Below are 15,173 nucleotides of genomic sequence, written 5' to 3' on the forward strand. Positions count from 1 at the left end.
AGCGGCTGCACTGCTGCTGCACAGCACGTACCTCCGCTCCGGGCCGGCAGTCACTGTCTCTTTAAATCTGAAGCAGTGGTCACCGGGAGGTACGTCCGCTGCGCTCTGCACGCTGACACCGGCCCTGACGTCACACGACCGCAGAAGCGCTGTGGCGGAGTCCGGAAGAGGAGGCCAGTGCAGGAGGCCAGTGTGTGGAGCAGCAGTGTCTGACAGAGTGGAGCAGCGCAAAGGAAGAGCCTGCCCTGAGAAGGACGGCGGGTCGCACGGAGCAGAGGGTATTAAGTAAAAATAAAAAGGGAGAAAAAAAATGTATGACTGGAGCTGGGGCAGAACCATGTGGTGGGGCCTACAGTCTGGGGGTAAAGACTGAGGCCTACAACTATATGGGGGCAACAGTTAGCAGAAGAGAGGGGCCTGCAACAACTATATGGGGGCAAGTTGCCTCCATATATTTTTTGTAGGCCTTTTTAGCTAATAGCTGCCCCCTCATATAGTTGTAGGCCCCTTTGAGAGGGGCCTACAACAACTATATGGGGGCAACTTAAACATGGGGGCCTACCCAAACTATATGGGGCCCCCATAAAGTTTAGGTAGGCCCCTCTGTTAATATGGTGGCAACTATTAAAGGAATACTCTTGTACCAACAATTCCTCATCCGTTGTGCCCGGGCTGGAAAAAAAATTTAAATAGACTTTAACTCACCTTCCTCCGTTCCACCGGAGCGCTGTTACAGCTGATCAGTCCTCTGGTTCTGTCTTCCTCCTGTGCACAGATCATCACACGGCACTCAACCTATCACCGGCCGAGGTGGGACATCGCTGAGGCCAGTGATAGGCTGAGCGCCGTGTGACAATCCATGCACAGGAAGAAGGAAGAAGATGGGACCAGAGGACCGATCAGCTGTAGCAGCGAGGGGGGAGAGGTGGGGTGGGGACCAGGCCTTGAGCTGTGTAAGGGGCCTAAAAATTTCTGATGGCAGCCCTGGATATGAAATAGATAGATAGATAGATATGAGATAGATAGTTAGATAGATAGATATGAGAGATAGATAGATATGAGATAGATAGATATGAGATAGATAGATAGATAGATAGATAGATATGAGATAGATAGATAAATAGATATGAGATAGATAGATTTGAGATAAATAGATACATAGATATGAGATAAATAGATATGGGATAGATAGATATGAGATAAATAGATACATAGATAGATAGATATGAGATAAATAGATATGAGATAGATAGATATGAGATAAATAGATAGATAAATAGATAGATAGATAGATAGATATGAGATAGATCAATATGAGATAGATAGATATGAGATAGATAGATAGATATGAGATAGATAGATATGAGATAAATAGATACAAAGATAGATAGATATGAGATAAATAGATATGAGATAGATAGATATGAGATAAATAGATAGATAGATAGATAGATAGATAGATAGATAGATAGAAGAAGATATAGCGAAGAGTAGCACACTTTATAAAAAATATCTCTGGTGCAGGCAGCCAAATGGACCCTGGTCCCTGGTCCCCAATGTAGAGAGCAAAAAGCGGTTGCAGCACACAAAATAAGTGAAAAAATGGTGGTAGCTTTAATCCATTATAAATACAGATGCAACGTTTCAGCTGCCAGTGCAGCCTTTATCAAGCATACAGAGTGACTGAACACAAGGTATATATATATATATGGTAGCCATTTACAATTAATACAAATCAGTGTCAAAAATTAATAAATATAAACGTGATAAAAACAAGCAATCCATAAGTGTAAGTGCATAACAATATAAGGCATAGGGACAATACGCATATTGTCAAATTAATACAGTGTTGCAAATAAAAGTGTTATTAAAAACAAGTGGTAAAAACCACAAATATAGCTTGATTACAAATATAAATACATTAATATCACCTGGAGGACAAGTAATAGCGGCGGGCGCTCACCTGTACATGCTGTAAACATGGCGATAGTACGCCAGAACGGCGTGTGTGTGGGATAGAGGCTGCGCAGCAGCCCTAACAGAGGAGACAAGAGTACACCAATCAGGGGGAAGCACAAAGTCACGTGGGTCGCATCGCAGTTGCCGAACGGCACGTGCGTACTGCGACAGTACGAATCTCCGTTTGTCATATTTAGAGAGGGCAATTGGAAAACAACAGTGTGGATGTGAAGAGGGCAATTGAAAAACCGCAATGTGAATGCGTGATAGTTAGCATGTGTGTAGTGCATATGTGCAAAAAACAATAAAGCTGTTGCCCATTGTAACTAAATCAATATAAATAAAAAACAAGAGTAAAGATTTGTGTGTGATGGTGAAAATAAGTGAAAAAATATAAAAAGATGAAAAAAGTTTAAACGAAAGAAAAAGATAAATAAATTTAAAAAAATATATATAAAATAAAAATAAATAAATATAATAAAACACAATAGAATAATAAATATAAATGTTACTTTGTCAGCGTTTCTGGTTACCCACTGATATACACTCGCAATAATTCAAACATACTGGGTGTATTGGTGGCCAATCGTTAGGTGACTGTTCAGACCAGTATCCAGCCATTCGCCGCACTGGTCCGAATAACTGATGTCTGGCTAGTCGCAATTTGTGACAAGTCAGGTAATCAGAAGGGCACCCAACTTGGAACGGCGCTTCATATGATCACCCCATGCACACGAGACAAACAGTCAAGGTAACCAGAGTAACATATATAGAGAGTATGAACTCTCTCCAAAGCAGTTGATGTGAAAAATAACAAAAAAAATAAACGAAAAAAATAAAAATAACATTTAGTAAAAAAAAATTTTTTGTAAAAGAATACATTTTTCTAAAATAAAAAATAAAAAGATAAAAAAAGAAAATAAAATGTGATGTGTATCAATCAGTGTAATATATAAAAAGTGTTAGGTTTTATAAGGAAAATGTTAAAAAATTATTCATTATATTTGTAATGTGAAAGAAGGTGAAAAAACATCATAAATGGGGTGAAGAGAATATTACAGTGAGGAAAAAAAATATAGAAAAAAATATTAATGTGCAGGAAAGATTTTTTCATAAAGAAAAAATCCTTCCTTAAAATAATTTTTATGTATAAGATTCTGTATAATAAAAATTCAATGTACAATAACCCTCTGAGTGGTGGACTCTCCTCAAAACAATATAAATCATAACTTAATGTTGTACGGTGAGGTCCCGTCCAGCATGTCACTTGTCGTCCTAGGAAGAAAAGGGGAAATAAGAGGGAAAAGGGAGAGAAAAAAACACATTAATTTTCTCAGTCACAATGGTAATCTTATCCTAAACGGGAGAGAAGACACAGATAACATTCAGAATTCAGGCATTATAGATTTGAGGTGTCACTGTAAAATCAACATTAAGTCCCTTGGGTCGCAAGGACTGCAACTCAAAAATCCATTTGAGTTCCCTTCTTTTTAGGGCGCCTACTCTATCGCCCCCCCCCCCCCCCGTCTCAATGGTGGAATACAATCTAATAGCATAAATTTTAAATATCTTTCTTGGTGGTGTGCTTCCACAAAATGTTTAGATACCGGAAGGTCCATAAGCTTTTTTCTTATAGTAAACCGATGATGATTGAATCTCGTCTTGAAGTCCCATGTGGTCTCCCCTACATAAAGGAGACCACATGGGCAAATCAAGACGTAGATCACAAATTTTGAAAAACAAGTTAAATAATGTTTTAAATGGTAGGTTTTTCCTGTTTGGGGATGTGTAAAGCAAGGACCCTTATTCATATAACTACAGTTGACACACTGTCTACAGGGGTATGAGCCCTTGCTTGCCACAGTTAAATACATCTGGGGATCTGGTTTAATTTACACATCTGATTTCACAAGTTTATCTTTAAGATTCGAGTTCCTACGATACGACATTAAAGGTCTGGAATGAAATTCGGTAATATTTGGAAAACTAGCCTTCAATAAGTCCCAATGCTTATTTAAGATATTCGATATTTGGCCTGAATGCTCTCCAAAGGTTGAGACGAAGGGAATCCGAGTCAATTGGGTTCCCTTCGTAGATTTGTTCAATAAAGTGTCCCTATTCATACAAAGGGTCCTATTTTTACATTCCTCCAGCAATTTCTTAGGGTAACCACGTTTGCGGAAATTGTCGGACATCCGTGTCAAAGATGGTTCTACTTGATCATCCTGGCCGATGATGCGTCTCGCCCGCATCATCTGGCTAGCGGGAAGTGATCGCACCATCGGCCTCGGATGACAGCTACTGTAGTGTAGCACTGAGTTGCAGTCTGTTGGTTTAACATACAGGCTTGTCACCAACTTATCTCCCATAATGGTCACATTGGTGTCCAAAAAATTCACCATAGTTGTAGATGATGTTAGAGAAAAACTAATATTTGAGTCAATGGAGTTCAAATATTGATGAAAAAGGGTCAGTTCAATCTCAGAACCTGACCAAATCAAAAAAATATCGTCGATATAGCGCCACCACCCCAGCACATGGCTGGAGTAGGTGGACGCATATATCGACTTTTCCTCCAGCACCGCCATGTACACATTGGCGTAAGTGGGCGCCACGTTCGTGCCCATGGCGGTGCCGGAGGTTTGCAAGAAAAATTCATATTTGAAAGTAAAATAATTATTTTGCAAAATTAATTTCAAAAGAGAAATAACAAAGTCTACTTTGGCAGATGAAAAATCTGAAGAAATAGAGTCCTTGTTTTTAATAACACTTTTATTTGCAACACTGTATTAATTTGACAATATGTGTATTGTTCCTATGCCTTATATTGTTATGCACTTACACTTATGGATTGCTTGTTTTTATCACGTTTATATTTATTAATTTTTGACACTGATTTGTATTAATTGTAATTGGCTACCATATATATATATATATACCTTGTGTTCAGTCACTCTGTATGCTTGATAAAGGCTGCACTGGCAGCTGAAACGTTGCATCTGTATTTATAATGGATTAAAGCTACCACCATTTTTTCACTTATTTTGTGTGCTGCAACCACTTTTTGCTCTCTACATTGGGGACCAGGGACCAGGGTCCATTTGGCTGCCTGCACCAGAGATATTTTTTATAAGGTGTGCTACTCTTCGCTATATCTTCTTCTATTCGTGGTCTGAAGAGCTTGCACCCAGCTATTTTACTATGGAATCAACATCACAGAAACCAGTAGCTCCATCTAATACTTTTTCTTATTCACCAGGAGAGATTGACCGGATCCTCAGCTCTATCAAAGAAGATGCCTCTTTTCTTCATGCCCCCTCATTGGTGGATTTGCAACGCCAGTATGAAAACTTTACAAAACGTTTACTTTCTTTGACTTTACATTTAACTACATTGAGTGAATATTATCGTGCTCAACGGATACCCAGAGGCCTGCGCTCTCAACCTAAAGACAACTCCTATGCTCAAGACCCGGATTACCGTACAAGATTTGAACTGATTTCCAATAAATATTCTTTGGATTTAATTTTGCTAAATATCGAGTTCCTCCAAAAAGATATTTCTTCTACTCAAACTCGTATTAACACCATTGATGAGTCCCTAAAACTGGCCAGTTCTCAGGAGAACTATGATAAATTAATACAGAAACAGACATTGTTCCTTCAAAAATTTAGGACTGAGTTGGAGAATACTAAACGCCATAAATGGCATAGAGACACCAACGATTATGCATCAAATCGTGTATATACTTGGAATCAATTGTCTTTTCACAAATGCATGCGAAAAGGGAAAGACTCTAATGTGGACTATATGTCTAACAATGCTAATGCTAAAACCTCTTCCAATACAGGATTTGAAAATGATAACAATGTTACTTTTTTAGGCTTGGACACTTTCTCCCCCACAGACCCACCAGACGGGGGGGCCGCCGTCACCGACGGTCCCATCAGGACAAGAGCCCAAAGAGAACAGAAACCGACACAGCGGAAATTTCCCTACAAGAAAAAGTAGAGAAATCTAATACGGTAAACATCTCCTCCATTAATTTGTCTGAGTCTCAGCTTACTCTATTGTCAAACGGTCTAACATTTTACCCTTCAACATTTACGGATTGGTTCCAAGTGGAGTTGGATTTGAGCCAGTTCTTTCGACGCTTGCGCCTTAAGGTCTGGTTTGATACACATCCTCCTCCAACTGGAACATTTGTACCTGCTACTGTCATTCCTTCTGATGGGTTTGTGTTCTCGGATTTTGATCTTAACATCCCAAGTACTTTTAACCCTAGTGTGATGTCTTGTGCTGTAGACACTTACTGTCAAATAGTACAACGAGAGATCTCACAATTTAGATCAGTAGAAACCCATTTGAAACACCCCAATTTGACTAGCGTAGAAATTGAAGCCCTGAATGCCCTTGTCCGTGACTACGATCTCGTCATCAAGCCGGCCGACAAGGGTGACGGGATCGTGGTCATGGACAGGGACAAATATATACAGGAGGCCTATCGCCAACTACAAGACCGTTCCACATACTTAAAATTACGAAGTGATCCAACTAGAGAGATTAGTTTTAGGATTAAGAACATATTAGATGAGGCTCTACAACATAATCTGATTGATAAAACCTTGTATGATTACTTGTATGTACCATTTCCAGTAATCCCTTTATTGTATCTGTTACCTAAGATACATAAGTCACTTGAAAACCCCCCCGGTCGACCGATTGTTTCGGGCCGGGGATCGGCTACAAGTCACTTATCTATTTTCACTGATCAGGTTTTGCGGCCATACGCCACAAGAGCTAAATCATACTTGCGTGACACATCTGATTTTCTAAATAAAATTTCTCCTATCAGGGTCCCTCCAGACACAATTATTGCAACTCTTGATGTGGTCAGCCTGTACACCTCCATCCCACATGATGGAGGTGTGCAGGCTGTAAAGGACTCTATTTCTTCGGATTTTTCATCTGCCAAAGTAGACTTTGTTATTTCTCTTTTGAAATTAATTTTGCACAATAATTATTTTTCTTTCAATGATGAATTTTTCTTGCAATGTGACCATTATGGGAGATAAGTTGGTGACAAGCCTGTATGTTAAACCAACAGACTGCAACTCAGTGCTACACTACAGTAGCTGCCATCCGAGGCCGATGGTGCGATCACTTCCCGATAGCCAGATGATGCGGGCGAGACACATCATCGGCCAGGAGGATCAAGTAGAACCAGAATTTGTGATCTACGTCTTGATTTGCCCAAGTGGTCTCCTTTATGTAGGGGAGACCACATGGGACTTCAAGACGAGATTCAATCATCTTCGGTTTACTATAAGAAAAAAACGTATGGACCTTCCGGTATCTAAACATTTGGTGGAAGCACACCACCAAGAAAGAGATTTAAAATTTATGCCATTACGTTGTATTCCACCATTGAGACGGGGGGGGGGGGGGCGATAGAGTAGGCGCCCTAAAAAGAAGGGAACTCAAATGGATTTTTGAGTTGCAGTCCTTGCGACCCAAGGGACTTAATGTTGATTTTACAGTGACACCTCAAATCTATAATGCCTGAATTCTGAATGTTATCTGTGTCTTCTCTCCCGTGTAGGATAAGATTATCATTGTGACTGAGAAAATTAATGTGTTTTTTTCTCTCCCTTTTCCCTCTTATTTCCCCTTTTCTTCCTAGGACGACAAGTGACATGCTGGACGGGACCTCACCGTACAACATTAAGGTATGATTTATATTGTTTTGAGGAGAGTCCACCACTCAGAGGGTTATTGTACATTGAATTTTTATTATACAGAATCATATACATAAAAATTTGTTTAACCCCTTAAGGACCGAGCCCTTTTTCACCTTAAGGACCAGAGCGTTTTTTGCACATCTGACCAATGTCACTTTAAACATTAATAACTCTGGAATGCTTTTAGATATCATTCTGATTCCGAGAGTGTTTTTTTTGTGACATATTCTACTTTAACATAGTGATAAAATTTTGTCATAACTTGCATCCTTTCTTGGTGAAAATCCCAAAATTTTATGAAAAAATTGAAAATTTAGCCTTTTTCAAATTTTTAAGCTCTCTGCTTGTAAGGAAAATGGATATTCAAATTAAATTTCTTTTTGGGTCACATATACAATATGTCTACTTTATGTTTGCATCATAAAATTGATGAGTTTTTACTTTTGGAAGACACCAGAGGGCTTCAAAGTTCTGTAGCAAATTTCCAATTTTTCACAAAATTTTGAAATTCGATATTTTTCAGGGACCAGTTCAGTTTTGAAGTGGATTTGAAGGGTATTCATATTAGAAATACCCCATAAATGACCCCATTATAAAAACTACACCCCCCAAAGTATTCAAACTTCATTTTAACCCTTTAGGTGTTTCACAGGAATAGCAGCAAAGTGAAGGAGAAAATTCAAAATCTTCATTTTTTACACTCGCATGTTCATGTAGACCCAATTTTTGCATTTTTGCAAGGGGTAAAAGGAGAACATTTTTACATATATTTGTAACCCAATTTCTCTCGAGTAAGCACATACCTCATATGTCTATGTAAAGTGTTCGGCGGGCGCAGTAGAGGGCTCAGAAGGGAAGGAGCGACAAGGGGATTTTGGAGAGAACATTTTTCTGAAATGGTTTTTGGGGGGCATGTCACCTTTAGGAAGCCTCTAGGGTGCCAAAACAGCAAAAAAAAAAAAAAACACATGGCATACCATTTTGGAAACTAGACCCCTTGAGGAACGTAACAAGGAATTAAGTGAGCCTTAATACCCCACAGGTGTTTCATGACTTTTGCAAATGTAAAAAAAAAAAAAATTTACCTAAAATGCTTGTTTTCCCAAAAATTTTACATTTTTACAAAGGGTTAAAGCAGAAAATACACCCCAAAATTTGAAGCCCAATTTCTCTTGATTCAGAAAACACCCCATATGGGGGTGAAAAGTGCTCTGCTGGTGCACTACAGGTCTCAGAAAAGAAGGAGTCACATTTGGCTTTTTTGAAGGAAATTTTGCTCTGGGGGCATGCCGCATTTAGGAAGCCCCTATGGTGCCAGGACAGCAAAAAAAAAAACCCACATGGCATACCATTTTGGAAACTAGACCCCTTGGGGAACGTAACAAGGGGTAAAGTGAACCTTAATACCCCACTGGGGTTTCACAACTTTTGCATAAGTAAAAAAAAATAAAAATATTTTACCTAAAATGCTTGATTTCTCAAATTTTTTTTCATTTTTACAAAGGGTTAAAGCAGAAAATACCCCCCAAAATTTGAAGCCCAATCTCTCCCGATTCAGAAAACACCCCATATGGGGGTGAAAAGTGCTCTGCTGGCGCACTACAGGTCTCAGAAGAGAAGGAGTCACATTTGGCTTTTTTGAAGGAAATTTTGCTCTGGGGGCATGCCGCATTTAGGAAGCCCCTATGGTGCCAGGACAGCAAAAAAAACTCACATGGCATACCATTTTGGAAACTAGACCCCTTGGGAAACGTAACAAGGGGTAAAGTGAACCTTAATACCCCACAGAGGTTTCATGACTTTTGCATAAGTAAAAAAAAAAAAAAAAATTTACCTAAAATGCTTGATTTTCCAAAAAAAATATATATTTTTACAAAGGGTTAAAGCAGAAAATATTAAGGTTCACTTTACGTAACAAGGGTAAAGTGAACCTTAATACCCCACAGGGGTTTCACGACTTTTGCATAAGTAAAAAAAAAAAATAACATTTTACCTAAAATGCTTGGTTTCCCAAAAAATTTACATTTTTACAAAGGGTTAAAGCAAAAAATACACCCCAAAAAACACCCCAAACGGGGGTGAAAAGGGCTCTGCTGGCGCACTACAGGTCTCAGAAGAGAAGGAGTCACATTTGGCTTTTTTGAAGGAAATTTTGCTCTGGGGGCATGCCGTATTTAGGAAGCCCCTATGGTGCCAGGACAGCAAAAAAAAAAAAACATGGCATACCATTTTGGAAACTAGACCCCTTGGGGAACGTAACAAGGGTAAAGTGAACCTTAATACCCCACAGGGGTTTCACGACTTTTGCATAAGTAAAAAAAAATAATAATATTTTACCTAAAATGCTTGGTTTCCCAAAAAATTTACATTTTTACAAAGGGTTAAAGCAAAAAATACACCCCAAAATTTGAAGTCCAATTTCTCCCGATTCAGAAAACACCCCATACGGGGGTGAAAAGGGCTCTGCTGGCGCACTACAGGTCTCAGAAGAGAAGGAGTCCCATTTTGGCTGTTTGGAAGGAAATTTTGCTCTGGGGGCATGAAGCATTTAGGAAGCCCTTATGGTGCCAGGACAGCAAAAAAAAAACACATGGCATCACATTTTGGAATCTAGACCCCCTGGAAAATTTGATTTTTTTACACTAAAATGCTGGTGTTACCCAATTTTTTACATTTTCACAAGGGGTAATATGAGATATTGGGTTACAAATTTTTGAGGGCTTTTCCCCCTGACTATAAAAATACATCCACATATGGGGTAACATGCTGGGCGGGAGCACAACAAGGCTCAGAAGTCATTAAGGTCACTTTGTATTTGTGGCCTATGGCATATCAGTAGCTGACGGTTACATACATTCCGAGGAAAATACAAAAATGAAACACCCACATGTGACACCATTACAGAAAGTACCCACCCTGAGGAATGGGTATAGGGGTAAAGAGGACATTTTTAACGCACAGGTGTTTCCTAAATTTATTTTCCAGGAATGGATGAAGGGTAGCTTTTGAAAATTGCAATTTTCAACCTATGCTCTGCTTCATATTTCTGGGAACAACTAACATGTGACTCCGAATTGTCGCCTGGAAATACGACAGAGCTCAGCGAGAACTCTTCGCATTTGAGGCGGATGTTTGTTACGGACCTAACAGTTACATACATTCAGAGGAAAATACAAGAAAGGAACACCCACATGTGAGAATACTATAAACAGTACACCCCCCTAGGGAAGGTGTATAGGGTGAAGTGGAGATTTGGAACAGACGGGTGTTCCCTTCATATATTTTCCAGGAATGGATGAAGTGTACTATGGGGGGAAGAAAATTGCAATTTTAGAACTGATATGCCAATTATTTTCCCAGAATGACGACCCAGAGTACAGCCAAAAGTAAAAATTATGCCCGCCCCAAACCCTATACTCTGAATCATCATTCTGGGAAGGGGATGTGTGGGGCCGTTCCTATTCTGTTACCTCAAATGCGCAACCCGCTCAGGTGGGGAGAGAGAGCGTTGCGCATTTGAGGCAACTGCAAACCTCCAATGCCGTTGACTCTGTGTCCCATAACCCATTTTATGGGGGACAAAGATGTTGTGAGGGGCATTGGGAAAGAGGTTTTGGGTTTGATTTTTTGGGGGTAGGGTATTTTGGTATAAAATTTGGAAGTCAATGTACCCTGGACTGGTACATTGGAGCCGAATTCTGGGGACTTAAAATCAGGGAAAAGGATTAAAAATTTAGTACTCCATGGAAGTGTGATACTCCCTGAAGCAGTTTTTAACGCAGAGGCCCGGATGATCGGGGCAAGTGTCACATTGAGTGGTGGTGTCCTTCCGAATCCCCCTCCTGTGACACACTCTGCATTTTTTCTGAGATCGTCCCTTCTTTCCAGTGTGGGGGACCTCACCTGGAAAGTGTTGGCCGGGGACGATCCGGGGCACTGAAGTTCCAGAGGTGCTCTGACCCGCTCTTTGGCGGTCACCAAAAATGAGGGCCCTTAGAACTACCTCTTGAAACTCCAGGTATGTCCCTGTGTTGCCAGCGTACTGGTACAGTATAAAAGAGTTGTACATGGCAACCTGTACCATGTAGACCGCAACCTTTTTATACCATACATGTGTTTTCCGCATGGCATTATATAGCTTGAGGACTTGATCAGAAAGATCAACTCCCCCCATATACCGATTGTAGTCCAGAATACAATCGGGCTTGAGGACCGGTCCTGCGGTACCTCGCACAGGGACAGGGGTGCTGCCATTCCCATGAATTGTGGTGAGCATAAGGACATCCCTCTTGTCCTTATACCGGACCAACAACAGGTTCTCATGGGAAAAGGCACGGGACTCACCCCGGGGGATAGGAGCATGTAGAGGATGGGGCGGAAGGCCTCTTTGATTCTTCCGGACTGTCCCACAAGCGACCGTGGATCTGGCGGCGAGGGATGTGAAGAGAGGGATACTAGTATAAAAGTTATCCACGTAAAGGTGGTAACCTTTATCTAGCAATAGGTGCAAAAGGCCCCAAACGATTTTCCCGCTAACACCCAGAGTGGGGGGATATTCTGGGGGTTCAAAACGGGAATCTCGTCCCTCATACACTATAAACTTGCAAGTGTACTCGGAGGTACTCTCACAAAGTTTATACATCTTCACGCCATACCGCGCTCGCTTGGTCGGGATGTATTGCCGGAAGCTGAGTCTCCCCTTGAAGCTGATGAGCGACTCATCAATAGAGACCTCCCGCCCCGGGACATAGGCCTCCCAAAATCTGGCCCCGAAGTGATTGATGACCGGCCTGATTTTATACAGGCGGTCATACGCGGGATCAGTTCGGGGGGGACATGCCACATTATCAGCATAATGCAAACATCTCCGAATGGCCTCGAACCGGGAGCGTGCCATGGCCATACTGTAGAGGGGTGTCTGGTAAAAGACGTCCCCAGTCCAATATTGCCTGACACTGGGTTTTTTAACTATACCCATATGCAGCACGAGGCCCCAAAAGGTCCTCATTTCGGCTGCATCGACTGGAGTCCAGCCGCCGGGTCTAGCTAAAAGTGAGCCCGGGTTAGCGGCGACGAACTGTTGGGCGTACAGATTCGTCTGTGTAACCATCAAATTAACAAAGTCGTCACTGAAAAAATGACCGAAAAAGTCCTTTTCAGTGAACCCGGCGATGTTAATTTTGATTCCTGAGTCGCCAACAAACTCAGGAATCACGGGCTCGTGGTCCGCTGGCTCAGCCCAGTCAAGTTCTCCGGTACGATGTACCAGTGATCTTGGCAGGGGGCTTCACTAGTATGAGCGCCAGGGGGACTCATACTTGCATGGGGCACAGGGTCAAGGGCAGAGGAGGTTTGCAGCACCGCACGGCGGCGTCTCCGCCGCCTTGGTGGCTCATCATCAGAACTAGATGATGAGGACGATGAAATAAGGAAGGTGGGGTCTTCATCGTCCTCTGAGCCGCTCTCGGTGTCGGAGGCAATTATGTCATATGCCTCCTCCGCCGAAAACACTCTGCGGGCCATTTCCCTACTCTAATGGGGATACGGGTATAGTTACATAGTTACATAGTTACATAGTTAGTACGGTCGAAAAAAGACATATGTCCATCAAGTTCAACCAGGGAATTAAGGGGTAGGGGTGTGTGTATGTGTGTGGGGGGGAAAACTTTATTGGTGTGTGTGCTGCGTGTGGTGTGGTGCGATACTACCTCCCTAACCCGCCCTAGCCTAGCCTAACCTAACTAAACTAACCCGCCCTAACAAAAAAAAATATAAAATAAAAAGGGGACTTTTTTTTTTTTTTTTAAAAAGGGGACTTCTAGTGCAAAAAAGCCCTGCGCCAAAAAAAAGCGTTTATCTAATCAGTGGTGTGCGCACTGATTAGTGCTTGTGGCGGCAGGGGGCGCAGAAGTCAGTGGGGGGTCCGGCCACTCAGCCCAGAACAGTGGCTGGTGGCTTGTTCACAGACCCCCACACAAAAAACCCGAAAAATAAAATAAAAAAACGCTTTACCCTGAAAAAAAATGCACCCACCTGAACCCCAAAAAAACGCTGATCAGTGATAAATCACTGACAGCGGTGGGACAGGCTGCACACACAGGTACGGTCCGTCCACACAGTACACTCCTGCTACTGGTGGCACGGACCGCCTATGGGTGCAAAAAAAAAAATACGCGTTAACCGAAAAAAGTGCCTTTACCACAAAAAAAAACGCTGATCAGTGATAAATCACTGACAGCGGTGAGACACGCCGCACACACAGGCACGGTCCGGCCACACAGTACACGCCTGCTACTGGTGGCACGGACCGCCTATGGGTGCAAAGACACGCTAGAAAACGCGAAACAAAGCGCCGGCACCACAAAAAAAACGCCGATCAGTACTACGGGACTGATCAGCGGTGGGTGGTCTTTAACAAATGGTGGCGGACCGCTCTTTTATAACTAAGAGGGTCCGCACACACGCCTAGGAAAAATTAAAAAAAGATCTGCGCCAAAAAAAAAAGGCTGGCGGCAGACCGCAGCGACCCAGCAGGGCCGGGGTCACGCAGCTAAAGGTTCTACGGACCCACGGACACCCACTGAGGTACGCCGAAATTTTTTTGTTTTTTAAAAAGGCTTTTTTTTTAACCCTAACCTGTCCCTACCAAATCTAAAGCTAACCCTGTGTGATTTCTGTGCCAAGGGGCCACAGAAAAGGGGGCAAGGGGCACTTTTTTCAACTGAGGGGATGGTGGGCAGCACGGGGCTCCGTCCTGCACACCAGATCTGAGTGGAATGGGGGGCAGAACGGAGCAACGTGCTCCTAGCCCCCACCATCCCCTCCCATTACATTGTGATTGGTGTGGCCACTTTGGCCACCCAATCACAACTGTACTGAGGGGGTTGGCCACAATGCCAGCCCCCAGTACAGCATGGATGGTGATTGGTGGTGTATACTAGACCACCAGTCACCATCTATATCCGGGTCACAGGGTCACACGTGACCCTGATGACCCGGAACCGCTGCAGAACTACTTACCGGCGTCCTGCAGCGATCGCCGGTATAGGAGGTACTCCCGACCTCCTCCGGCACACTGCCGGGATGTCTGCTGGTCTGGCGAACGGCGGGGAACGGAATCGCAGCGCATCGCTCGTCTGAATTGACATAATGACATAATGACCCCCTGGGCGATATGCCGGGATGCCTGCTGAACGATTTCAGCAGGCATCCGGCTCCGGCGCCCCTCCGGCTAGCGGCAGGGGCCGGAAATGCTCAGGGCGTATTCATACGCCCTCGGTCCTTAAGGACTTGGAAACGGGGGCGTATGGATACGCCCTATGTCCTTAAGGGGTTAAGGAAGGATTTTTTCTTTATGAAAAAATCTTTCCTGCACATTAATATTTTTTTCTATATTTTTTTCCTCACTGTAATATTCTCTTCACCCCATTTATGATGTTTTTTCACCTTCTTTCACATTACAAATATAATGAA

Source organism: Hyla sarda, chromosome 7 (assembly GCF_029499605.1).
Source record: "Hyla sarda isolate aHylSar1 chromosome 7, aHylSar1.hap1, whole genome shotgun sequence".
Lineage (NCBI taxonomy): Eukaryota > Metazoa > Chordata > Amphibia > Anura > Hylidae > Hyla > Hyla sarda.